The following is a 26,303-nucleotide window of genomic DNA, read 5'->3' as shown; positions in this document are numbered from 1 at the left end:
ACATAAAGATGGAAAGGGAAAGAATGGCAAAGGATATTCCATGCAAATGGAAATAAAAAGAAAACTTAGTAGCTATACTTATATCAGGCAAAATAGACTTTAAGGCAAAGACTATAATAAGAGACAAGGAAGGTTATTATATAATGATAAAGAAGTCAATCTAACAAGAGATATAATATGTATAAATATTTATGTACCCAGCATAGGGGCACCTACATACATAAAACAAATACTAACAGACTAAAAGAAGAAATAGGCAGCAATACAGTAACAGGGGATTTTAATGCCTCCTTTTGTCAGTGGCTAGATCATTCAGACAGAAAATCAATAAGGAAACATTGGCCTTAAATGACAAGCTAGACTAGATGAATTTAACATTCCCAGGCTGGCGCACGCCAGGCTGCCCTTGCACATACCTTATTCTGGCAATCACATTTGTCACAATGAAGTTATTTGTTTGCCCATCTCATTTCTGAACTGTAAGCTCCTGGAGGACAAACATCATTCTTTTTCTTCTTTATATCCTGCTGTCAAGCAAAATACCTGTCATGTGATGGGTACTCAATAGATTTTCGGTGAATGAACTAATAAATGCATCATGTAAAGGTAATATAGCCAAAAGTATGATAAACAATACTGCTGGCATTATTTTGTTGAGCAAAAGAAATCTTGAATAAAGAAAAATTGAATTGTTATTCAATTAAATTCTCCATAATGTGCCTGGGCAGCCCGGGGGGACTCAGCGGTTTAGCGCTGCCTTCAACCCAGGGCATGATCCTGGAGACCTGGGATCCAGTCCCACGTCGGGCTCCCTACATGGAGCCTGCTTCTCCCTCTGCCTGTGTCTCTGCCTCTCTCTCTCCCTGTGTCCCTCATGAATAAATAAATAAAATCTAAAATAAAAAAAATTCTCCATAACGTGCCTTGGGTTCTAACAGTTACTTAATAATCCACAAGCACACTAGAAGGAAAGGTCTTGGTTATCTCTGACTTGGTTAGAAGCAATGCTGCTTCCATCTTATGTCTAGAATTCATTTCAAGGGGACTCATATGACTTCAATTCTAGTCTTAGACATTGCTGAAAGAAATCTCTGAAAGAAACTGGCAGGAGAGTTGGCAAGACAAAGATACATTATATATGCAGTTTAAGGTTTTCTGAATAGCATTTTGCTAAGCTATAGGCTTACAGGATTTAAAATATGACTCAGAACACCAACTATGATGCCAACATTTTTATTTTTAGATTTTTTAGCAGAGAATATGGCTATAAATTCAACCTACTCAGTCTACAAATCCTTTAAACTTCCTCCTAGAGAACAGAAAAGGACTTGGCATTTCTCCGGGTATTATTTTATTTGCATATATAGCGATGCTGGTAAAATTTTGGTAACTAAAGAAGAATTAATAACTGAAGCTCTAAATGATTCCCATGATTACTGCTTAAGTTGGCAAAATATCCTTAAGCAAAGAAGACACTTGCTCATGGAAATGTGCATGGGCGGATTGTTCAGTTTTTTTCACAACGGTATGCTCGCTTGTAGTTATATCTGTGTTCTCAGACAAGTGCCAAGGGGGCAATAACAGAAGGACCACAATTTTGAGAGGCAAAATGGGACCACAGAAAATTGAATGGCATGGTAAAAATATTTCATCCCTCATACCAAGTGTGCTTTGCTGTTTGACACTTTAGCTTTTCATGATCCTGTTTCTTATTTTTTAAAAATTTGATTATATTGAAGTATAATTTATATACTACCCCTGTTAGGTGTAAAGTTGGATGAGTTTGGACAAATGAATTTACACCACCTCAAGCAACATATACAACACTTTCCTCACCAAAAAGTGACCTCCTGCAGTCAACTCTTACTCACTTGCCCCTCTGATTTCCAACACTATCAATTAGTTTTGTCTGTTCTAGAGCTTCAGATAAATAGAATTGTGCAGAATATGCTCTTTTTGTGTCTGTTTCTTCCTTTCAACCTGTTTTTGAGTTTCAGCCACAGAGTATCGGCAATCCCTTCATTGCTGAGTAGTATTCCATTGCATAAATATACCACAAGTTATCTGTTCATCAATTGAGGAACATATGAACTATTTCCAGCTTTTAGTTTTTATAATAAAGCTGTAATGACATTCAGATATAGGCCTTTCTCTTGGGCAAATGTACAGGAGCAGAACTGTTAAGCCATAGGGTAAATGTGTTTAATATCAGAAACTGCCAAACTGCTCTCCAAAGTAGCTGTGTCTTTCTCTACTCACCAGCTGTGTCTCCTGACCTCTCCAGTTGCTCCACATCCTAGTCAACACTTGGTATTGTCAGTCTTCTTTTTTTTTTTTAGATTTTATTTACTTATTCATGAGAGACACACACAGAGAGAGGCAGAGACATAGGCAGAGGGAAAAGCAGGCTTCCCGTGAGAAGCCCAATGCAGGACTCGATCCTGGGACTCGATCCCGGGACTCCAAATCATGACCTGAGCGGAAGGCAGATGATCAACTGCTGAGCCACCTAGGTGTCCCGGTATTGTCAGTTTTTAAAATTTTAATCATGCTGGTGGGTACAGGTATACCTCACTGTGGTTTCATCTACAAGGTATGAAATGTGTTTCCTTCATCATTCAAGCTTTTCCTCCTCCTATAGAACACTGGCAATATGATATAATAAAAGATCACTGGGTTAGTTTCTGGAACCTTGAATTTTATCACCAACTTTGTCACTAAATAGTTGCATAAATGCCGTAAAAACTATCTACCCTGACCTCGTTCTTACCCCTAACTCTAAAACAGTTAAGTCAGCCTAAATGAGACTTAAATTCTTGTTCTAAATAAAAACGAGCATAAATTAGTTTTATCAAAAGCAATATATTCCTTTCATAATAGTTAAGTATTATTTTTGCATAATGTCCCATAGGTTTTTTTAAAAGATTTTATTTACTTATTCATGAGAGAAACACAGAGAGAGGCAGAGACACAGGTTGTGGGGAACCCGATGTGGGACTTGATCCCAGGACCCTGGGATCATGATCTGAGCCAAAAGCAGATGCTAAACCACTGAGCCACCCAGAAGCCCAATGTCCCAAAGTTTTCAAAGAGAACTTGTATCCATCCCAATGCCAAAGGAATAATTATCTTCAAAATATCACACATTAAAAAAAAAAAGGAATAAGAATTCATCAGAGAGGAGATTGCATTCAATGTAAGGCTCCATCTTTTGCCTGGTGCTACAAAGCTGGTTTGCTAAATCAGTTAACCTTCCTGAATTCCTTTTCATAGTCCTCTGAGATTAATTTCCAAATTGCTTTTTAAAACCTTTCTGATTCAAAAAATACAAATAATCACCTTTGATCACTGAAGTTTTACACACTAAGCTTTAAATTGCATTTTGTGACTCAATTAGCAAATCATTGGATTTATTGGCCATTTAACCTTATGTACATCAATTTTTCTTTACTATTTATTGTGAAGCTTCATATATCTAGCAACTTAGAGAAATCAAGCAAATTCCAAAAGTTAGTTCTCATCTTTTGTGTTTCCATAAGGCAAGGTAAGGCTAAAGCGAAGGTGAAGACAGAGTTAATGATAAAAGCAGGAAAATGTCATACATTCTTTATGAGGAAACTTAAGGAGTTGGAAGAAAGGATAAACAGTGATCAAAGATGAGGGGAAAATGCATGGCAAAACACTAAAAGAAATGAGTTTTCAGTCCGAAGAAATATGTACTAAAAGAAAAAAATTGCAAATAAAACATCGTGTTCAGGGAGATATAGTGGGAAGAACACAACACTTTTTACCTTCAATTCCCATCTCAGCAAACAAATTAGAGATTGCCTATCCAAGATTCAGATTACACTTAACAAAGGTTTCCCATATCTTGTTTGTTCTAAAGATATCTCAGAATATGCCAGCAGAGACAGAATAAACCCTTTATTGCTGACAGCAAAAAAGACATGGGCTTCAGTGGGAGGTCTATTTCAATATGAATGAGACAAGTTGAGTTGCAGCTAAAAAAAGATCACATCATTTATTTAAAAAATATATATTTATACAGTATACTTCCAAAGGCCTTTTACCCATCGAGGTGAAAAGGAAAATAATCCACCTGCCATCAGTTCAGTTGATCATTAACCTTTCCTGGGTCACTAACCTCTTTAAAAGTCTAATGAAAGTTAGGATGCAATCTTTCCAGAAAAACAATCCTAAGGCTTTGCAGAGCCCCACGTGGTTCAGCTCCGTGAAAGGCCCTCTGTGGAGCCTTGAAGGGTTTAGGGACCCCGGGCTTAAATGAAGTGCCCCTGATTAAATAAATTTGTCAGTGTGCTTTCTGCTGCCAATAATTCGAATCGAATCTGTATCCAAAAAAGAGGAAAGCAAACCTCTCCTAATCCAAACCCCCAATATAATACACAGTAGAATCTGAAGATGATTTTTTATTTTTATTTCTTATGCTCTTTTATGTTTTTATGTTTTGAGTGTATGACTGTTTTATTTTTTAATATATATATTTTTTTATTGAAGTTCGATTTGCCAACATATAGTATAACACCCAGTGCTCATCCCATCAAGTGCCCCCCTCAGTGCCCATCACCAGGTTACCCCAACCCCTGCCCACCTCCCCTTCCTCTACCCCTTGTTCATTTCCCAGAGTTAGGAATCTCTCATGTTTTGTTACCCTCCCTAATTTTTCCCACAAAGATGCTTTTTTAAATTCCAAAAATTATTGAATATTCACTTATGAAGTGTATGTTCAGAAGTAGAAAGTGAGCTATAGGGATGCTCCCCAACATCCATTCCCTAATCATTGCCCCTTCAACATGAGAGTCAGACAACAAGTATGAATAGTCATTTGAGTGGGTGATGTCAGCGCCTTCCATTTCTAGAATAGTTTTATTCTAAAAGGAGGAATTCATTATGGGGCACAGAGGGAGGAGAGTAAATGGCTAGAAAAATGTATGGGAACAAACTGATGTGATTTAATTTTGAGACATTCAGAAATATAAGTGAAAAAGAAGGATAATTTGAGAACTCTGGCTTGTAAGGCAGGTGTCTGTGGCAAATAAAATAACAACCCCCAAATATACCCACAGCCTGATCCCTGGAATCAGTGAATGTTACCTTATACGGCAAAATGGACTTTAGAGACATGATTAAAGTACAGCTCTGGAGATGGGGAGGTCGTCCAGGATTATCCATGTAGGGCCAATGCGAGGACAGAGTCCTTATAAGAGAGAGGCAGGCAATCTGTGAGTAGCCTGCAATATGATGAGATGTGATGATGGAAAATAAGATGTGACATGGGACCATGGGCCAAAGATGCAGGTGGTCTGGAAAAGTTGGAGAAAGCAAATAAGTAGATTTTCCACAAGAACCTCCAGAAGGAACACAGCCCTGTTGACAAGCTGATTTTAGACTTCTGACCTCTAGTACTGTAAGTGAATCGATCTGTATCATTTGAAGCCACAAAACTCAACAATTTAGTTTTGTGACAGCAGCACTAGGAAACAAGCATGCTCTCCATCTCTGTATTTTTTTAAATGTCAAGGAAACAAAGGGAGGTATGAAACAGCATATGAAAAGTATTTTCTAATGAATAAATACCTCCATCAACAAGGTTAAGAATAGTTCAAATCTGGCCTTGAGCCAGCAACACACGGGGAAGTTATGTGATATAAGGAAAAACACTGGACTAGGAGTTAGAAAGTTTGGGTTTTCATCCTCACTCTTCTGTGTACAGCTATGTGTCATCAGGCAAGCACAACCTCTTTGAGTCTCAGTGACTGATTTTTAAAATGAAACCTGGAGACTACACAAATTATAACGTCTTAACGAAGGCCAAAGAACCTTCTCTAGTGACTAATTCTAACCAGTGGCCTGTTTTCCCATTACTTAGTGGTTACATGTCTCATCTTAATCCTTATATCACCCTGTGAGGTTGGCCACACATTTCCTATTTAACCTTAAAGAAGTCATGTCCTTTGCCCGCCATCTTGGGGATCTGAATGTAGGTCTGTCTGACTGGAGACCACCTTATTCTCCACTGTACTGTGCTGCCTTTCCAAGCCAAGGTGCACACTGTGGGCCTAGGGACCTGAGACAGGTTAGTACACAAGAGCTAGACCACCAATACCAACCAGGATCATGGATATGCTTAAGAAAATAAAAGAAAATTGGGGAGTGGTCAGGAGACTAAATTATATCCAAGCATTTTAAATGCTAGACATGAACTTTCTGGGATCACTTTTTTTTTTTAAGATTTTATTTATTTTTTCATGAGACACACAGAGACAAAGAGAGGCACAGACACAGCAGAGGGAGAAGCAGGCTCCATGCTGGGAGCCTGATGTGGGACTTGATCCCAGGACTCCAGGATCAGACCCTGGGCTGAAGGCACCGCTAAATCCCAGAGCCACCTGGGCTGCCCCTGGGATCACTTTTTTTTTTGGTGGTGGTGGGGGGAATCACTTTTTAAAACAAAAACATTTCACGACACAAAGGGGTCTTAGAGGGCAGACACCTTACTGTTCTCTGAGGTAGAATGCTATATTCCAAACCAGTGAAACTTCTTTCCTTCACATTCAGATTCCACGCTGGGCCTATGCTGCTGCAGCAGCTCCAATCTTCACGGTTCACGGGAGGAGAATGGAAAGCCTGCAGCCCAAAATAGTTTAATAAGGCCAGCAATGATTCATGGAGTAATAACAGGCCAAGCAGGCACAGGCCTGCAGAACTGGGGCCCAGCTGAGAGGGGGTTTCACGGCTCAAGGTTACAATGAAGAATACAGAGGACATTCATTACACATTTTCAAGGAGAGAAAGATCATTAGTATCACCTGCAAACTCCCAAAAAGGAAGTCAAATATGAGGTAATTCAGCCTGACAATTTATTAACACTGTCCTAGAGTTCAAATGCAACAGACCCATAAAGGTAAAAAGCAACCATGTAAACAAAAGCTCTTGAGAATGTCTTCTCTCTCAAAGGCTCTGATTTAGTCCCAAAATTTGCTAAATGAATTTTATGTGCGTAACTATCTTATGTCGAGGAATAGTTTAAAAGAAGCAGAACATGTAAAGAAGAACAAAAATACTCAGAAAACTGTAAAGAGATCGACATTCATAGGCCAGTCTAAAAACCCAAACTTGGGATCCCTGGGTGGCACAGCGGTTTAGCGCCTGCCTTTGGCCCAGGGCGCGATCCTAGAGACCCGGGATCGAATGCCACGTCGGGCTCCCGGTGCATGGAGCCTGCTTCTCCCTCTGCCTATGTCTCTGCCTCTCTCTCTCTCTCTCTCTCTCTCTGTGTGTGTGACTATCATAAATAAATAAAATTTACAAAAAAAAATTTTTTTTAATAAAAAAAATAAAAATAAAATAAAAACCCAAACTTGAATAACCCCACAACATAGAACACTTAGGTCATTAATGATATTTCTGATCACACTCCTGTTCCCAAGGAAAACTAAGAGTTGAGCAAAAGTTTAAGCATGCTTAAACTTAAGCGTGCAAAGAAAAAGAAAATTTGCTTTTCCATAATTAATCTACCTTAAATTCCAGTTGAGGCAAGTATTTGCATATGCTCCAGTTCTCTTCTGAAGTCAACATTTACGTAATTAGTTATTAGACAAATAAACAGATGGGTAATTCACAAAGTTAATCACTATCTGCTTTTGCTATCAGAATTTCGTATTCCAGCCAAAGAGGGAGTCAAATATACCTATGCAAAGATACATACAAGAGTTACATACGGCCTAAATTGAAAGGGTAAAACAATAAACACAAAGATTCACTGGCATTACAGTGGTTTAGTCTAGAAATAGCTCTGTGGATAAAACGAGAAAAGCAAAGTTTATAAGAAGGAAGAGACAGAATGTGATGAAGCTGATGAGAAAAGGCAGGCCATATGTGTAACTGCGCTAAAATGGGACTGGGAGAGAAAGTCAATTTTCTCAGCTGGAGTTGAAAGTAAGAGTTTAGAAGTCATGGGAAATATGGTCATGTGAGAGCAGTTTTTTTACAGGTGAAAAGATAAATTTCACAACTTCAATGAAGGTCCCGTGAAAATCATCAATATCAATGACCTCAATGCTTTTTTTATTCAAATATTAGTTAGATAACCACAGCATGCTCAACACCGATCTCACCAACAAGTGTGAGTCTTTGCTGGAGAAGCAATAATCTTTTCATTATATTCCTTTCATGTATGTGAGTTAATGACAAATTACTGAGTTCCTGGGATCAAGAAAAAAATTGCCAATAATAGAGGTGAAATGAAAACAATTGTCAAAAAACAGCAACAACAAAAAATACCTTCATCAATTATTAGAGCATATGATATCTGCTGAGCCAAAATGGAAAACAACAACCCTCATTTCACAGGTGCTTTGCCAAAAATATATCTATCTTTTCCCTCTCAGCCACTCAGGAGTAGCAAAAAGTACATGATGGTTTCCATAAGCTTGTGTCCAGGCTGGTCTTCTGAAAATCAGATTGAAAATCAGAATGAACAGGGGTGTCTGACTGCCTCAGCCCATAGAGCATACAACTCTTCATCTTGGGGTCATGAGTTCAAGCCTCACAGTGGGCATAGGGCTTACTTGAAAAAAAAAAAATCAGGATAAAAAGAACACCAGGAAAATTTAGTTTAATTACTCAGATGGCTTTATCCTTAAAATAAAGACTGTAAAACTGAGTTTACCATACAGCTTACCTTTGAGAGAATCTTCTAGAAACAGTTCGCCCTTAAAAAAACAATGTAATGACCTATGTTTCAGTTAGGCTGCACTTTCATTTAGATCTTCTATTCCTTGGGCTTCAGGCAGATGGAAAAGCCAGAAATTACAATTTTGCTGAAATGCCTTCTTCCTGGGAGAGTTGATTTTCCCCACTGCACAGGTTTGTCTCACTTTATGTAATGCGTGATCTTGAAAATTGCATGTAGTCATTGAAAAATGATTTCAAGAACCCTGTAGTAGCTTTTTCTTTTTTAAGATAAGACATCTTGAATAATACATACATGGTTGCTTGCATTGTATACAAGCATAAAGCTGTTTATGAGTAAAAACTCCAGAAAATGAATAGAGAATTGGTTATATAAGCTATTATATATCTATACAGTAACCTATAAGACTTCCAGTAAAATAATAAAACAGGCATGAAGATTTTTATTAACTTAAAAAAAATAATTATGGAATCACAAGAAGTTGCCAAAACAGTGTAGAGTGTTCAGTGTGTCCTTCACCTAGCTCCCACCAATGGTACTATCTTACATGTAATTAGCCAAAATCAGGAAATTACCATTGGCACAATACAATTAGCTAGACTAGAGTCTATTCTGATTTCACCAGCTTTTACATGCACTCATTTTGTGTGCATGTACGTGCATTGTATATAGTTCTACAAAATTTTATCACATATATTTTCGGGTACCCACCACAACTAAGACAGAACTGTTCCATCACCACAAAGGAACTAAAATGGAGCCTTTTGCAGTACTAGTACATGTTCTCTATCTTGATCTGGGTGATGGTTATGCTGTACACTTAACATTTATGCAATTTAGAATATAATTTATGTCTGTATTTAAAAAGAATGATGATGAAGCTCTATTCATTGACATGGACAAATATTCCAAAAAGACTAAGTTTAAAGAAGTTATAAAACAGTCATTAGAAGAGGATCTTATTTTTGTATAATTATATATCCCAGTATGCCCAGAAAAAGAAATCCCAAAACAACAACAACAAAAAAAGCACATACATTCTCAAAGAGGGAATCTTTTTTTTTTTTAAATCACCACTTAATTCATTCTTAGGTTTCTTCTGGTTGAAAAGTTAACTTTGATAACTCCAATACAATCCTTTTTATCACTCCCCTAAAAAGCAATGTCAATCAACTTTATAATGAATGGGCCTCAGGCTACCAGTTCTAGTAAAATATGAACTTGAAAAGGCCTTCCTCCTGAAGCCCGGTGTGTTAGAAAATGTGTGAATTTTCCAAAGGAAGCTGAGACACTGAATATAGACTATTTAGGGCTAACTCTTCCTCTCACAATTTACAAAACAAAAAACAAAAAACCCACTACATTCTTTTGATACAACCTTCAATTATCACAGACTGCAGGCTAAATATGCAAAAGGACTCTAGGGACCTCAAAATGCAGAAGACAAATATCTCCCTCTTAACAAGATCAAAACTGCAATACAACATGCCAAGCTCTTACACCACCAGCAAGAAGAAAGTCAGACAGCAGAGTAAAACATCAATTTTGTCTAGGAGCAAGAAGGTGGAAGTATTCTAGCCAAAGGATGACTCTGGATCTGGGCCTTGAAAACTTCTATTTGGGCTTCCACCAAGTGGAAAGGAATGAGGAAAGAGGAGAGAGTCATTCTAGTCAGAGAAACTGCTATAGACACAGGAACTCCAAGGACCTGCTGGATGACAGGAACCTATAGGACAGGGAATATTTGAAGGGAGATGATTCTAGAAACAATTTTAAATATCATACTAGAATTTTGGTCTTCATTATCTTTTTTTTTTTTTCCTAAGTCGGCTCCACACCCAGCTTGGAGCCCAACATGGGGCTTGAACTCACAATTCTGAGACTAAGACCTGAGCTGAGATTAAAAAAAATTGGACACTTAACCAACAGAGCCACCCAGGTACCCCTGGACTGCATTATCTCATATGTGGTAGAAAACCCAAGAATTTTTAAGCAGAACACTGGACTGGTGGCAGTGTTTAAAGTGAACTGGGATGGAGAGAATTGAAAAAAAGATAAATTACTGAGCTCTTACCAGTGTACTGGGTGAAAAATGATGAGAATCAAATAGGGGCAGAAACAGCAGGTATAACAGAGAAGGATACTAATGAATAAATTTGACTTGTACTTTTTCCAACTATATAAATGGCATCAGGCTGTATATACCCCACAATTTGACTCTTTTTGTTCAACATTATTCTTGAGATTTACCTATCACAACCCATGTAGTTCTAGGTTTTTCATTTTAAGCTCTAGAGAATTTAGTTGATTGAATACACGATCACTCATCCATATCTTGTTCATGAACATTGAAGTTCATTCCAATTTTTTGTTCTAACAAACAACAGAGTGGGGAACAGAGCATACCTACCTCCTAATACGTGTATATGAGACTTTTACATATTTGGAAATAGAACTGCTGGTTTATGGACTCATAAGGTTTGAACATCTTAAACCAAACTATTTCTTGCCAAATTATTCTCTGAAGTGGTTGTTCCAAATGATATTCCCATAGGCGAAAGAGGATTTTCCATTCTACATGTGCTTACCCACACTTGGTATAGTTAAACTGTTTAATTTTAACAAATCTGTGAGTGTAGAATGGATACTCTTGTCCTGGTTTTATATTATGTTTCCAGGGCCTAGGGCTATTTCCAAAGGATAATCCACGAATTAGAATATGTTTAGTGAGGGAGAGGAAGAAAAACTATGGGGTGTGCTGCTTGGGTAACAAGCATAGAAATACCTGTCAGCAATTACATTTAGCTGCAATGTACATACACACTCACGAAAACACACACATACACACACAAATGGTGGCCTAAATAAACAAGGACTTACTTCCCATGAAAAAAATCCAGAAGGCATTCCAAAGCTGTTATGGCAGGCAGTTCTGTGGTCACAAAGAGCCCAGCATCCTTTTATCCCAAACTTCATCTGCAAGGTCACTGGAGGGTCGAAGATGGCGTCTGAAACTCTAGTCATGATTCAAATTGGAAGGCCAGAAAAAGGAAAGAGATTTGGGCAAAAAGATCATTATCTCTCAGCGAGAGAGCTGCTTTTTTTAGCCTTCCTGGAAGTCCCAGGAAAGACTTCTAGTAAGACTCAATGGCCAGCTCTTAGTCCTGTGGCCATACTTATGTGCTAAGAAGATTAGATAATGAGGTTTTGTTGCGTTGTTTGTGTTTGTATTTTTTAGGTAAGGTGCCTAGGAAGAAAAAAGGATTCTGTTACTAATGAGAAAGTGTCCAATGGGAGGCAAAATTCTTTGCCATAAGTAAATGATATGATTAATGAAGATACAGAACATAAGAACAGACAAGAAGAAAGGATACGGAGTTCAAACGATAAGAGGTCAATGTAGAGATCCAGATTTAGGAACTGTCATCTTGGAGCTATAAGTTATAATCATGGGAATGACTAAACTCTGGAAAAACCACTGATCAAGAAAAAGCATGGTGAGGTGACTGCAAAAGGAAAGAAAAGATTTAACAGGAAGAAAGATCAATGAAGGGAATCAACATATAGAAAGAGAATATTCAAGAAGGAAGATAATCAGTGTTTTTAACTCAAAAGTAGCAAAGTCTTTGAGGACTGAGGAAGCAGGTGTATAAGCTTCTAGTAACGATGTCTTCAGTAGCCACTCTACCAAGCTTCTTTGTTGGTAATAAAATTCCAGTTTTGTTCGGCTACTGTCAACTTATGTGCTTGAGAGGAGCCTGAGCCCCTCCCCAACGCCAGGCTAGAAACCTAGATCATTCCAAATCTATCAGGAAATCCCATCACCCTGCCATTGATTGGCTTAGGCAAAGGCATGCGGTGCAATCCTGGCCAGTGGGGGTCCAGGGTCAGTTTGAAGAGGAAATACAGGGCAGCCCGGGTGGCCCATCAGTTTAGCGCTGCCTTTAGCTCAGGGCCTGATCCTGGAGACCTGGGATTGAATCCCATGTCAGGCTCCCTGCATGGAGCCTGCTTCTCCCTCTGCCTGTGTCTCTGCCTCTCTCTCTCTCTCTGTCTCTCTCTTTCTCTCTCTATGTCTCTCATGAATAAATAAATAAAAACTTAAAAAAAAAAAGAAGAGGAAATACAGCTAACTAACATGCTATGAATGGGAATGGCAGGGAGGAAAGACTAAAGAAACCCCGTCTTAAAGACCCTATCAAGCCATTAAATTAAGCTAATCTGGAACTGTCTTACTTCCAGACTTCTTTTATGTAGATGTCTCTCAGAGATGAGAGAGACAGAGAGAGAGACAGAGACAGAGACAGAGAGAGAACGAGTACCCACGCACAAGCTGGGAGGGGCAGAGAGCAGAGGGAGAGAGAGAATCTTAAGCAGGCTCCATACCTAGGGCAGAGCAGAGGTGGGCTCCATTTGATGACCCTCAGATCATCACCTGAGAAATCAAGAGTCCTTAACAGACTGAGCCACCCAGGCATCCCTATGTAGCCTCTAATTTAAGCCTCTTGTGTTTGGGTTTTCTGTAATTTCCGCCCAAACCATACTAATTGATAAAATAATCAACAGTATCAAAAGTTATAGACAGGCAAGATAGCCTCAGGAGGCCTTGGGACATGGGATTTAGAATGGAATGACAGACACAGTTCCATCACTGAGAAGGGGAAACATCAACAACTCCGAGGGCTGTGCATCAAGTTGGATGAATCACTTCTCATTGACCTCTGCTTCTGGATAAGACAAGGACAAGTTCAAATGCTGAGAATGAGGTGGTGGAAGTAAGTTGCCTCCCTGAAGAGAATAATAAAGGTTTGGAATAGCTGCTCCAGACAATGGGAAAGAGTACAAACTTTGGATCAGCAAAAAGATTTCAAGTAGCACCAAGGGTTCTGTTAACCTTAAGACCATACATTTGTTAGGGAGTCAGTGATCAGTTACAGAGTGAGTACAGAGATTGAAGAGGCTGTGGGGTTGATTCAGAGGTGGAAAAAGAGATGATAAGTACTTCTGCGGAAGATCCTCGGTGACAGATCATCAAAGTCATTGACCACACTGCCCAGGCGCACCAGGGAAAAAGTGAAGGTGGAGGGGAAGTAAAGGCCAGAGACAGACAGAAAACAGGGTGGATATCAAGGAAATAAATTCAGAGTCTGAAGAACAGATTTAGTGCAAGAAGCAGATGACAAAGTGGGCAAACTAGCAGAGGGAAAGAAGCAGATGACAAAGAGGGCACTCTAGCAGAGGGAAAGGTAACTCAGAAGCCAGGGTCCTCAGGTGTGATTGGGGGAGGAGGGGTTGTGAGGTAGGATGGAAAGGAAGGTCACTGATATCAAGGACATGGGGCACAGTGAATGCGGATGCCAGATTCATCCCCCAGAAGGGCACAAGCCAGAAGCTGCAAGGAAGTCAGGAGATGGCTACAGAGTGGGAGCTGACACCACCCAAAACCACTCTTCGCATTTCTTCTCATTTATGAACACTTGTGGAATCCAAAAATTTCTTAAGAAGAACTCTACTAGCCTGCACAATAGTCTCAGGCAGATAACCTTTAGATATAGATAAATATAGATATAGATATAGATGATATAGATATAATATAAATATAGATAGAGAAAATCTATATATATATAAATTAAAGGTGGCCCTGAGCCCTGGGAAAATCCTAGAAAACTCGGTCTATTATCAGACAACTCCTCCTAATAAGGTCTTTCCTTCTACCAATTTAAAACACCCTTCAGGAATGAAATAAGAAAATTGCATTTAAGAGATTTCTTAAAGTTTCTGTTTCCAGCATTTCCCTTTTTTCTGATCCCACTGCCACCTGCCAGGCTTAGGCAGAAATTACCGCTTTTTGCCTACAACAGCTCCTACCCGGCTTGCCGATCGCAGGGTGCTCCCCATTCAAACCATTCCATACACACTTACCAAGCCCATCCACCTAGAGCATCTCTCTGATCACATCACTCCTCCTTGCAGATGCCTGCAGTGACTTCTCACTGCCCAGGACATCAGCTGTCAAGTTGAGCTCTTACAGCCTCTACATCCCATGAGAGGCGTGCAAGTGCTCCCACCATGAAAATCAAGAGATGCAATCTGTTCTCAAATTGCAGAAAGAAATAAAATTAGAGGTAACAGATACTTTTCCTCCATGTTAAGGTTCTTTTTTATGCTTTCTTAACTTTTGACACTGCCTCCCTCTTGTCCACATTACTACCTAATGGAAGAAGTATCTAATCTAACATAATATCTTTACTTACTTGAAACATAACACATCATTTTGTGGAATGCTTTTCCTTTTTTCTTTAAGATTTTATTTATTTATTTATTTGAGAGAAAGCAATGAGAGAGAGAGAGAGAGAGAGAGAGAGAGACAGCGAGCATGAGCTAGGGGAAGGGGTAGAAGAGGGAAAAGTATAATACCCACTAAGCAGGGAGCCAGATGCAGGGCTCAATCACAGGACCCCAGAATCATGACTTGAGCTGAAGGCAGACACTTAGCCGACTGAGCCACCCAGGCACCCATCATGGAATTCTTCTCTGTGCAAATCTTGTGAACAAATGATACACAAAATAAAGTCCACCTATGTAGGGCTGGTTTTCGAGGCCCTCCTCAGTTCTGATCCAACCTTCCTTTCCAGCCTTACCTCTCACACTTTTGTCTACTTATCTTAAATGCAAAGCAAGCTGGACTGGCTTCACAGTTATTTGTATCCACAGTGATCTCTCTAAGGACGTAAGGCTGAATCTTGCTCACATTTCCCTACGTCACACATAACACAGCATGTAGGAAGCAGCTTTGCTCTGCAGGCCCTCTGCTCATCTGCTTCATATACTTTGGGCACCACCAGAAGTGTATGTTGAGTCCACCTGATTCGAGTAAATTTACCTTAAAAATCTCAAGATGTTATTTCATGAAACTTTACAAAGAAAGCAATGGATTACTCGAAAAGAACAGAACTTGCAGAGTATAGAATATACCAAATGTATTAGTCAGTCTAAGTACAGGCGTTCTCATATACAGCAATAATGAATACAGAGTTCAAAATAAAGCTAAGACCTTTAGGAACACCTGGGTGGCTCAGCGGTTGAGCACCTGCCTTTGGCCCAGGGTGTGATCCCGTGGTCCCGGGATTGAGTCCCACATCAGGCTCCCTGCATGGAGCCTGCTTCTCCCTCTGCCTGTGTCTCTGCCTCTCTTTCTCTCTCTCTCTTTGTGTCTCTCATGAATAAATAAATAAAATCTTAAAAAAAAAAAAAAAAAAGCTAAGACCTTTAAAAAGTGAGGAGGGGAGCCTGGGTGCTCGGTTAAACGTCTGCTTTCGGTTCAAGTCATGATCCTGGGGTCCTGGGATCAAGCTCCAGGTCGGGCTCTCTGCTCAGCTCCCTGCTTCTCCCTCTGCCTTTGCCTGCTGCTTCCCCTGCTCGTTCTCTCTCTCTCTCTCTCTCAAATAAATAAAACCTTTAATTTTTTTTAAATAAAAATAAAAAATAAATTAAAAAAATAAAGCTAGGAGCCACCCCCCACCCCAACACAGCATTAAATCCATGTGAAGCCATGGGTGACTAAATTCATGACGGTCCAGCTCCTACCCAGGCACTTCACTTCTTTTGTTTCTTGGATTTAGATCCTTTAGATCTTCTCTGTCCCATGATGATCCACATATTCCATGCTGCTGGTCATCAGAATAGGGACATCCTGGTATTGGGTCTTATTTAGTTAGCAAGAGAAAATTCCAAGTCTCTGAAATGTGAAATTAGGACAAATGCAAAGTACAAAAGTTTCTGTGTTTCTATGACAATGGCCATTTCTCACCCTGTTAGGTCCAAGTCTTTGGTCCCCTTGCTGAAACCTTTGAGGCCAGAAATATGTAAATTGTTTTTGTTCTTAATTTTAGAAAGGTAACATGGTACATATGTCATATAATAATAGCTCCAGCAGGACCTGGAGCAGTGTCTCAGAGAAAAATACATTAACATTTCTGTAGCAAAATGTATGAACACCCCTATTAATTAGAACAAAAGCCATAAATAGCCTCCTGTCAGTTCAGGGCCGACTTTGCCTTCAAATGAGCTACAAAAATACCAAACCAAACCAAACCAAAACTTGTTGCTCTTCAGATTTCACAACTATAAAAAGAGACTGAATTACAAATAACTGCAATGCTGAGCTTAAGAAGGTGACTGCTGTTGTTCCTTCTGCAACGATACGATATTATGGGAACACCTGCCTGAAAAGGCCATCCTATCAGCAGCTCCAAAGAGAACACAGCCTCAGGGGCTGCAAGAAACATCCAGGTCAGATGCAAGCTCAGGTTTTCCCCCATAACTTACAAATGTCCTCAATTTATTGATTATTTCAAGTGACATATATCACGAATTCCTTATTATAATCATCTTGACTGTGGCAGCACAGGGTTTTAGGATTCAACCAATTTATGCCACGTCCATAAACTGCACCATACACAATGCTATATGGCAATGTTCATGCTGAAGGATCTGCCTCTCGTTCCCCAGTGCACTGGGTCAGACCACACCAATTCAGGACACAGTGAGCTGCATGAGAATGCTTCTGCCACAGAGGCAGCTTTATGTATCTGCTTACTCATCCTATAAGTTTAAGGAACAGAGAGGAAACATTTCAGTCTGTTCATTCATTCGGCCATTTCATTCCAAAACAAAAATCACCAAAAAAGGACTCTAACTTCTAAACTGGCTCCTCTCCACCGAAGATTATTGAGCAGGAGGACAGGCTCATTTAGAACTTCCTAGGACTCCACTTCCCAGCCCGTTGGCAACTGGCATTTAGTAATCAGCAAGCTCATCAGCAGAAAGTTAAAAAAAAAAACAACAAGAAATGAAATGTGCCAGAAAAAATGGGGCATATGCAGACCCAGAGATGTAAATAAAGTAGTTTGAGTACACATTTGTGGAAATGCATGACCAAAGAAAACAGCCTGAAGGCTATAAAAATAGTTATCAAGTGTTTATGTCAGGTTTGTCTCATTACTTATGTATGATGTCAATTTGCATTTATACAGATCAGGTTGCAGCATAAAGGCACACCTGTATTTGGCATAGTTTGGAGGAAACATAGCCCAATACTAAAACAAAAACAAAGATCAACCTCAATCCTCTGAGCAAGATGTCACAAATTCCCTCCCAGGTTCCCTCCACGTTTCTTTAAAGTCTTCAAAGTCTGCAATTGAGACAACAGAGTTCTTTTTCTCTTAGAAGATTAGAGATTTCTATTTCTAATAAATAGAAAATGTCAGTTATATGCTCATTCTCTCTCAATGGTAATATGAATTCCATAAGTTGCTGGGATGGAGCTTGGGATTTGCTAGGTACAGGGAGCCACAGGATCTGTTCCTTTTGGAAGACCTATCTATAGTGAATACCTAAAAATGCCATTCCTCATCTCTACCTTCCAAATCACCCTTGCAAATTCACAACAAGAAATGTATCACCTCAAGTCTCATCTCCGCAGCTTCTATATTTGCTTTTGTGGAAATTTTAACAACCTAAATAAATACATACCTTTCCAAGAAGGCCATTAAACTAGATAAGATCAGGGTTAATACTATAAATCTATATCTATGCATATCTCCAAGGAAACTCATCTAATATTAGAGCCATGCTAAGAAACAGATTCAATTTTGAAAGAAACCAGGCAAGTAGAATTTAATAAAATGGAAATATGACTCTAAGAAGAGCTTTCATGTTCCCTGATGCTGACTCTATCTTCACGATGACAATACTACGATGAGATGAACTGTTGAAGATGTCACAACCCACAATCCATATAATAAACAGATGTGACTTTGGCTGGTCCATTCTGAATCTTCCTTGACACTCATCACTGTACTCCATGGTAGTCCATTTATGACACTTACCTGGTTAAATACAAACTAGAAGAGGCAGTAATAGTCAAATTAGGAATCCTTTACTCAATCAGTCTTCCTCATATATAAGAAACCATAAGAAGTCAATAATTTCAAATGCAAAGAAAACCAAGGAAGAAATGAAAGTTTGCCATTCTGAAGTCAAGAATAATTTAAGAAAATAATTTTATTGAGTAGAAACCAAAGATTAAAAAGTTATCTGAGGGATGCCTGGGTCACTCAGTGGTTGAGCATCTGCCTTCTGCTCAGGGCATGATCCCAGAGTACCAGGATGGAGTCCGGCATCAGGTTCCCATCAGGGACCCTGCCTCTCCCTCTGCCTGTGTCTCTGCCTCTCTCTGTGTTTCTCATGAATAAATAAATAAAATCTTAAAAAAAAAAAAAAGTTATCTGACTTTGAGGGATGATAGGGTGATCTTTGTATTCTAAAATACAACTTTCTGGGCTACAAACGTGGCTGTAACACCTCCTACACTTATGATGGCACTCTGAACAAGCGCTCCTACTTCCTTATTTGCATTATGCTTATCTGACTCCATTCCTGGGATTATAGGGCCATGCTAACCAGAAGACATTTCAGATGTTAAAAACGCCTTTAAGAATAAAGACTCAATAACTCTGACCCACCTTTCCTTCCTAAAAGACAAGGAATGCCAAGGGCTCTTCTGTAGGCTCTATTTTATCCAAAGGTTTGTACCATGTCAAAATGGTGTTTGTGTTTGTATTTTCCTCATCTAACGAGGTACATAACTCCTTCATAAGGCTTTTTCTATTTTCTTTAACAGTAACATGTAAATTAATGAACAACCGACATCTACACTGTTGTCAAAATATGTTAGAAACCATAAAACGTGAAGCAATAATTCTGGCCCAGTGAGTCAACATCTGAACTTTTTTCCTGATGAATTTCATGGTTAGCTTTTTTCTTGTATTTGAGCAAGCAACATTTGTAAACCAAACAGCCATGGCCACCTATTATCAAATAGATGGAGTTGATCAAATAAGGCACTATTTGATAATAAAGCAACAAAAGAAAATCCACTTTATTTCAAATCAAGCACCATTTCTCTTCCCCATGACAAGCTTTCCCTCCTTCAAGCAAGTCTTCTTCAAGGCTGAGCATCTCCATTTCATTCACTCATCCTCCCACAACACAGTTTCCTGTCCCTTCTCCATCTTGGTCACTCCCATAAGGACAGAATCTGTTTTGAGTACATGTTCTGACCATCTGACATGGTGTCCTGTATCTACTCACTCAACAGAAGCTTAGTGAGCAGCAAGTATTATACTAGGAACAAGGGATACACCTCTGGCAGACTCACTGCTCTTTCGAGGCTTAGCATCTCCTGTAGCACCTAGAACAATGCCCAACACAAAGTAAGCACTCGGTTTTTTTTTTTAAACAAACAACTCTCATCAAATATATAGCCTGCATTTGAACATAATATTACAATCATAAGATTTAACGTCTTGAAAGTGGTACTAGAAGTATGTACAAGACTTTGAAAAGCTGAGCCATCTAGCTCATTGTATAGCTCAAGGATATAACTATGTTAATCATAATGTAAGATAATAATAAAGGATATAAGATGGTCATGGTTCATAAGAGGTTCAAATTATGTCTGCATTCTATTCAAAAGTATAGATAATACATTTTAGAGAGATGCAAGACATGGTTGATTTAAAATATTTCATTTCTTTGTATTTTTTCCAATTACTATTGCTAAGTAACAAATTACATTGGCAACTTTAAACAACTATCTTATGTGGCTCAGAATTTGGAAGGGTCAAGAACTTAGGAAAGGTGTGGCTGGGCAGTTCTGGTTCAGGTGTCAGAAGCCAGGTGGGGCTGGAGTCATCTGAAGGCTCAATTGGGCAGATATCAAGAAAGCTGGGAGCTGTTGTTGGCTGTTGGCTGGGAGCTCCTCCACATAGCTTCTTCAGCATGTTAACCTCAGAGTAGTCCTATTTCTATATTGCACTTGGCTTCCCCAGAACTAGTATTTCAAGAGAAACAGGCAGAAATTGGATGGCCTTTTATGACTCAGTAACATAAGTCAAATAGTGTCATTTCTGTCATATTCTATTGGTTGAAGCAGTCACAAACCAACTCAGATTGAAGAGAAGGGTACACGGACCTCAGTTACCAATGTCAGGAGAATTCTGGCCATTTTTAAAAATATTGCCATAGTTCTTGGGACACCCGGGTGGCTCAGCAGTTAAGCATCTACTTTTGGCTCAGGGCATGATCCTGGAGTCCCAGGATAGAGTCCCACATCGGGCTCCCTGAGGGGAGCCTGCTTTTCCCTCTACCTATGTCTCTGCCTCTTTCTCTCTCATGAATAAATAAATTTTAAAAAAAAGATTTTTTTTAATTGCCACAGTTCTTAAAGGATAAAGTTTCAAATATGTTTAAAATGTGGGGAGGTAAAATACTGTGTCTAAACGTGAGTCATTATGGGAGAAATATTATCTGCTACTTTGCTCGGTCCAAATATTTTCTTTTGTTAAATAAGTTAAGCTTAACTAATTGATTAGCTAACAAGAGGGTAACAAACAGCTTTCAAACTTTGAGGCTTCTATGCAACAAAAGGCCACATGAGCATGAAGGCCTTCTCTTAAGGACTTCTTAAGGACAGGCTCTGGGTTCACCTGACCCACTCCATATGGTAGTGATTTCACCCTCCTCCGCTCTGCACCCTTAACTTTTCATCATGTACTTCAGACTGATGAGTTGTAGAAGCAGGTGGGAGCAGAGGCAGTGACAGAGACTCCATCTCTTCTGTTAGTTTTGTGATGCTAAGAACTATCTGAATTCTTTCTTTCCCACAGCATCCAGCAGGCACCCAAAAAAGGTTTCCTCCTTGACTTGTGCTCAGTCTTAGTGCTCATTATTCTTACCCTATTGATATTTTTAAATGGCTGAAACAAGATGATCTGGATAACAGAGGCTGGACTGGTGAGTTCTAGAGGCACTTAGAGCTATCTAAAACAAAGACGGGAGTTCCCCATTTCTGACAATGGTCAGGTCTTCAAGGTCTTTAGAGAGGATTAAAACATCTCATGGAGGTTGGACTCAAAGATTCTAAAGGCCTTTCTGAGTAAGACCTCCATAACTCTGTAATATAGGATTTATAAAATAAAAGCAAAATTGAATTCCTATAAATGTGTGAAATATTAACATTCACTATCTCCCTTCCAAAAATGTATTAAGATAGAGAAAAAGCACTTCAGAAACTCTGAATCATGCATCTTAATTGGGAGGATATATGAGAGAATACTCTGGAAAAAAGCTTTTCTGAGATGTATATACAAAGCGTATGGTTGTGTATGATTCAGCAAAGGAAATCAGTTGTTTCTGGTGGTGGTTGCTGCTCCCTAGTCAACAGAGCAGTAATTAATTGAACAATATTCGGGAGAAAGCTTTAGACACGACTGTCATGATCTGTCAATGACTCACCAAAGACTCCACAAGTCATGATTTCTCTGGGCCTCTATTTTTTGTCAGTTTCTTGGTACCATGTACATTCTCACCATGAAAATATCACTAAGTGATCTCATCCCACTGGGAAGAATTAATGTTAGCAGTTTGGTGTGAATCCACCTAGAATTTATTGATCGATTTATTTACATTAAAGCAATATTTTACATATTATTATACGTATGTATGTATTCTGCAGATTTCATTTAACACCACATCATTCCATGATAAACCATACAGACCTACTGCATAGCTTCATAGTAGTCATCATATACTGTATTTCATCGATTTTAGGAAATGCTTTTCCTACACTTTTAATATCCCTGATGTTAGATGTGCCTCCTACTTTACTTGGCAGCATATTTTTCTTCTTTAGTGGTATATTTTCTTTCTTAGTGTCACATAAGTTAATGGTGGATCTTACCACCAACAGCCTTTGGTTCAGTGATATAGTTGGCTATGCTTTATATAACCAATCCACTTTTGGTGTTGGTGTTGGCAGCAGATTCTCTTGATGCCCCTCATCATGTTTCCCCAGCCCAGCTCTGATTTCAGTCATAGCCATGGTAGGGAGTTCCAAGTGGGATAGGTACAGGCTAATGACTCCCACCACAAGCACCACAGGGATCTCCTTGGTTTTCCAGGGTCTTCTCTGAAACTGGACACCAACTCAGCCCAAAGGCAAAATTGTGGACACATTAATGACCTAGGTTACAACCTCATCCAGGAGGCTACAGGAGTGGCTATGTAAATGCACTAGCCTCCTTCCTTTCCACAGGAGGAATCTGGGGGTAGAGCCAAGCCCCAGTTACCTACAGTATCAGCCTTATGACAAATTCTTATCTTGGCTTTTCCTTCTTCCCTGCCTCTTTCCCTGATCCCTCAATTCCTGCTTCTTGGGATCGCCTCCCAAATAAACTACGTGCACTTAACTTCTTGCATAGGTTGTACTTTGGGGAGAATCAAAACTAAGGTAGTGGTCATTTCAGTTATTTCTAGGGCTCAGTTCATCTATAAAGTGAGAAAATGGACCTAAAATTCCTTCTAACTCTCAAATTCTTCAACTCCAAGTAATCTCCTTCTCCTATAGATCATAATAAGGGTGACCTCTTGAACCCATTGGCTCTTTCTTTTTCTATCACACCAATAAGCTCTGATATTCTAAAACCAAGGCACTAAACTTTCTGGTAAATATTGGACCAGGCCTTCGAAGCAAGACAAAGAAGAAAGCAAGAACCAGTCAGAGGTGCCATCGTTGGTGGGTGATCTGCTTCAATATGGTGATAATCACATTAATGAACTCCCTTGACGAGTCATTAACACAGAGATCCAGCCCCACCTGGAGAGTCCAACCTGACTGCACTATTTAGACAACCTTCAGGATGCCTGGGTGGCTCCATGGTTGAGTGTCTGCCTTTGGTTCAGGTGATGATCCCAGGGTCCTGAGATGAGTCCCATATCAGGCTCCTCAGGGAGCTTGCTTCTCCCTCTGCCTATGACTCTGCCTCTATCTCTCTCTCTCTCTCCGTATCTCTCATGAATAAATAAATAAAATCTTTTAAAAAATAAAAACAGCCTCCAAATTTCCAGTGCGTTTTGCTTCAAAAGTTTGTTTGTAAATCAACAGCTTGGCCTTTGCAATTTACTTTTCCCAAAGAAATGCTATAAATGATTAGGTAGGTTCCCAAGCCAAGCCATTAGAGGTATTTATTCTGCAAAAGCACCAACAAAGAAGTTCCTAAGGAAACATAACTTTACCATGCTGCATTTCCTAACCACAGAAAGTATTTAGTTATGCAACCAAGATTCCCAGAACAAATATTCTCCCCACCCTAACACACAGACCTACAAATATACATACTGGTGAAAGGAGATTTCTCAAGAATCAAAATGCTGATACCATGTTCATTTATAACTGATTTTGAAATCAAGATAGGGAAAAAGAATTTAAACTCACCATAGCTGTCAAAGGTGAAAACAAAGACAATAAGTCCAACACAAAACATGTAAAACTTCTTGGCCAAAGATAAGCGTAAAAAGAAACAAAGAGGGCCATTCAGAACAAGTATGCTCAGAATTAAAGTGGTTATATAATTTGAAACTCAGACCACAAAAGACTGTTTAAAGTTAATGCCCAACAGCTAAAAGCTAAGTTACAAAAATCACGAGACTAAACCTAAGTTGAAAATAAAATTAGTTTCATATTTTATAAAGTTAAGCCTGAAATCTTAGTCAACAGATAAAAATTGCATTTATATGAAATTACATCAAAGCCCTACAATTAATATTTGTTCATTTAACATCTGATCAACCACCAACACCTCATAAAAAGACTTTCCTGATACTTTCAAGTCATGTATCTCATAAAGAGTCAGTATCCAAAACATATAAAGAACTCATGCAACTCAATAGCAAAAATACCAATCTGATTAAAAAGGGGCATAGGATCTGAACATTTTTCCAATGAAAACACACATATGGTCAATAGGTATATGAAAAGATGCTCAATGGCATGAATCATTAGGGAAATGCAAATCAAAACCATAATGAGACAGCACCTCATACCTGTAGAATGGCTATCATCAAAAAGACAAGAAACAACAAATACTGGCAAGGCTATGAAAAAAAGGGAAGTACGTACACTATTGGTGGCAATGTCAATTGGTGCATCCACTGTGGATAATAGTATGGAGGGTCCTCCAAAAAATTAAAAATAGAACTATGACATGATTCAGCAATTCTACTTCCAGGATTTAGCAGAAGAAAATGAAAACAACCTCAAAAAGCTATCTTTACTCCCATGTTAATTGCTGCATTATTTACAATCATCAAGATACAGAAACAAACTAAGTACCCACTGTTGGGTGAATGGATTAAAAAGTTGTGGTATTTATATACAATGGGATATCATTCAAGCCATCAAAAAAGGAAATCTTGCCATTTGTGACAACAAAGGTGGACCCCGAGGGTATTATGCTAAGTGAAATAAGTCAGATAGGGATCCCTGGGTGGTGCAGCGGTTTGGCACCTGCCTTTAGCCCAGGGCGGGATCCTGGAGACCCGGGATCGAATCCCACGTCGGGCTCCCGGTGCATGGAGCCTGCTTCTCCCTCTGCCTGTGTCTCTGCTTCTCTCTCTCTCTCTCTGTGTGACTATCATAAATAAATAAATAAATTTTTAAAAAAAGAAGTCAGATAGAGAAAGACAACTACTGTATGATCTCACTTATATGTGGAATCTAAAAAGAAAAAAAGAAAGAAAAATTTAACTCATAAAGAACAGATTGGTAGTTGCCAGAGGTGGAAGTTAGAGGGAGGACAAAATGAGTTAAGGGAGTCAAAAGATAACAAACTTCCAGTTAAAAGTAAGTAAGTCCTGGGGACATAATATACAGCATGGTGATGATAATTAATAATACACTATTGCATATTTAAAAGTTGCTAAGAGAAGGCACTCCTGGGTGGCTTGGTCAGTTAAGCGTCCGACTCTTGATTTTGGCTCAGGATCCTGAGATCAAACCCCACATTGGCTCCAGGCTGGGTGGGGAGCCTGCTTAAGATTCTCTCTCCCTCTGCTCCTTCCCCTACTCCCCTCACTGTCCCCCATCCTGCTCCCTGGAATGTGCATTCACGTTCTAAAAGAAGGAGGAGGAGGAAGAGAAGGAGATGGAGAAGAAGTAGTAGTAGCAGTTACTAAAAAAGTAAACCTTACAAGTTCTAGGAACGAAGGGAGAAAGGGAGGGAGGAAGGGAGACTGATTTTTCCTAACATCAGTTACTGATAATTGTGGCATCAGGGAATAGAAAGTGGAGAGGAGAGAAATGAAGAAATCTGGGATTGTGGAAATTGTCAAAGAAATCAGTCAAAATCTTATGTGAAAATCTTTCATGGCCTGACTTAAGTAGATCCCAAGGTGATCTTTTCCCAAGTTTCTTAAAAATAAAAATGCTTTCAAAGAAAAGCAGCTCCTTAGAAGAAGAAGAAGAAGAAGAAGAAGAAGAAGAAGAAGAAGAAGAAGAAGAAGAAAAGAAAAAAAGAAAAGCAACTCCTTGCCCAAGTAAAAAGTAAATCATGATTACTTTACAAAAACAAAAAACACTTTTAGAGGCAGGGAAAAAAATGGTTTACAAAAGCCAGAAGACAGTGTTTATGAACTAAACTTTATTATTGTACATTTTCTGCTTTCCTCTCTTTCCCCCCAAATTCCCGAG

General features: G+C 39.1%; 1 protein-coding gene across 1 annotated transcript in view; it reads right to left on the bottom strand.

Moving 5' to 3' along the window:
• Positions 1 to 11,703, bottom strand: part of OSBPL3 (oxysterol binding protein like 3) — a 136,641-nt gene extending 124,938 nt beyond the window's left edge. Inside the window, exon 1 of the mRNA XM_077856491.1 lies at positions 11,594 to 11,703. The gene's annotated coding sequence lies outside the window, so the exon portion shown is untranslated. The remainder of the gene's footprint in view (positions 1 to 11,593) is intronic.
• Between the last annotated feature and the right edge of the window lie 14,600 nt (positions 11,704 to 26,303).

Source organism: Canis aureus, chromosome 18 (genome assembly GCF_053574225.1).
Source record: "Canis aureus isolate CA01 chromosome 18, VMU_Caureus_v.1.0, whole genome shotgun sequence".
Taxonomy (NCBI): Eukaryota; Metazoa; Chordata; class Mammalia; order Carnivora; family Canidae; genus Canis; species Canis aureus.
The sequence above is the reverse complement of the archived record's forward strand: the minus strand, read 5'-3'. Positions and strand labels throughout refer to the sequence as shown.